Below are 2,233 nucleotides of genomic sequence, written 5' to 3'. Positions count from 1 at the left end.
TCCTTATACAGCCTGACTGTGCTCAGGTGAGTGATCTGTTGGCAAATTACAGGTGCGGCATGGACTAATCTTCTGTCACAGTTCTGGATTTGTGTGTGTGTGTTTGTGTGTGTGTGTGTGTGTGTGTGTGTGTGTGTGTGTGTGTGTGTGTGTGTGTTGGGAGAACAGGGAGATGAGAACAATGAAAACATATTTAAGGCACCGTGTCTACAAAGAGCAAAAGCATTTTATTTGTGTGTATGTGTGTGTGTGTGTGTTGTTCTTTTTTCATCAATGCCAAGTACATGTCTAGCGATAATTTGTTTTCTCTTTCACCATTTCATGGCTCCTTTGGGGAAGGTTTCAGTACATGTTCTTTTCCACCTCTCTCTTCTCCCTTTCCTGTAGCCCACAGTAGCTGCTGGGCCTGTGTGGGTCTCCCCTAGGAGGCCTGTGTGAACCACAGACCAGAGTGGACACCTGTCCTTCTGTCTTCAGCCAGAAGACAGGCAACTGTGACCACAGCCGTACTCTTCTAGCCAGACAGTGTGCTCTAGTGTTATAGTTGTAGCTAATTCAAGGGTTGGGAATGTGTCTGCCAAACGTAATTAGGGAACAGATTGGGGGGGCAGTAGGGCAGGGGCTGTGGTTAGGAGGGTATGGGAAGTGGTGAATGTTGTGACATGGCAGATGGTTCACCACAACCGAGACTGAGAGGGGAAACTTACCCAGGGCATTGACTGTGTCCATTGGCATCTGGGCAGGGGATTCCAGGCCCCCTCTGGTGGCATGGATTCCCTCCGGGGGCAAGGTATTGGTGGGCAGTCCTCCTTGGAGTCCTGCAGACTCCAGTCTGTGTTTGGCCTGGGCCATTTCCAGCTGGGCAGTGGTAAGCAAGTGCGCTCCCCCTGCTGGAGCCTGCTTGCTAACTGCCCTGGCAGTTAGCTTGGGCTCTCTGAATGTTACTTTCTATAACCTGCTGTATGCTGTCTGGAAGAAAAAGCAGACCACTGAATTTAGAACCCTTCAAGTTTGATTGGGACAACGTTCAAAGCAGCATAGGAAGAGTTCCCAAGCCAGATGGTCTCCTGTAATGAATGTAATGCCTTGACTGACTTTCTTCGGCAGCTGTTGATTCTCCTCCAGCCCTCTCTAGGTTGACCACCACAGTCAAGGCTGCTTGGGGAGCAGCGATTGTGACCTCACCATCCCTAGCCTGCCAGCTGTGAGCAGAGATGATTCCCAGCACCTGCACTGGACTCTGGGAGATTCAGAAAACAGGGATACCTCGAGGAGCCTTTCTCTGCAACATGTATCTTGGGGGCCAGATGTGGTAATCCTGACTGGCCCCAGGGGGAGGAGAGGAGGCCCCTTGAGTCAGGCATTCAGCTCACAGCAACCTCATTTGCACCTACATGGGATATTGATTGCCACAGAGCCTGTCAGCTGCTGGAAAGAGATCTTTGAAAAGACAGGCATCCCAGAGGCCCTGGAATGTAGCAAGTACATAGTGACTCACATCCTCAGACCCAAAACAGTTAAGTGTGGTGGCACCAGGAGGGGGTAAGAGGGAGGAGGGAGAACTGAGGGAGAGCTACATCAGGCTTCGTCCCTACTCCCCCACAGAGGATTCTTACCTGAATCAGATGGGACTGTTCTGTAGTATTGTCATAGACAGATGCTCATTTATTTATGCAACAAACCATTACAGTGTGCACCAGGCTCTGGGGGGTCACAGACAATGAAAAGTTCCAGGATTGGTTCCACAGAGCATGAAGAAACCTTGGATTGATCTGGATGCCAGTGCTTCAAGCCTGTCATCCTAGCTATTTAGGAAGCTGAGATCAGAGAACTGAGGCTTTTGTCTAGGGCAGGAAAACCTGTAAGACTCTTGTCTTGAATTAACTACCAAAAACAAAACGCCAGAAGTGGATGTGTGGCTCAAGCCATAGACTGCTAGCCTTGAATAAAAAGGCTAAGGGACAGCACCTATGCTCCAAGTACAAGGCCTAGGACTCACACAAAGAAAGTAAAGGGAGAGAGGAGGGAAGGACAAAAGGAGAAAAAGAGGAAAGAAAGGAAGAAGGGAGAACATGCAAGCCTTGGTTTGGAGTCCCTGGATCAAGGGAGCCAACTATTCACAATTTCTGTGGGGACAGTTTCAGAACCTAAAGCCAGTATGTAGGACCAAGCCACTGACCTCTCAGCAACTTCATGACAGCCAGAGCTATGTGGTCACTGACTGTAGAGGGAA

The sequence above is a fragment of the Dipodomys spectabilis genome, unplaced genomic scaffold (genome assembly GCF_019054845.1).
Source record: "Dipodomys spectabilis isolate Male_0828 unplaced genomic scaffold, ASM1905484v1 ptg000117l, whole genome shotgun sequence".
Classification (NCBI taxonomy): Eukaryota; Metazoa; Chordata; class Mammalia; order Rodentia; family Heteromyidae; genus Dipodomys; species Dipodomys spectabilis.
Note: the sequence above shows the minus strand (reverse complement) of the source record.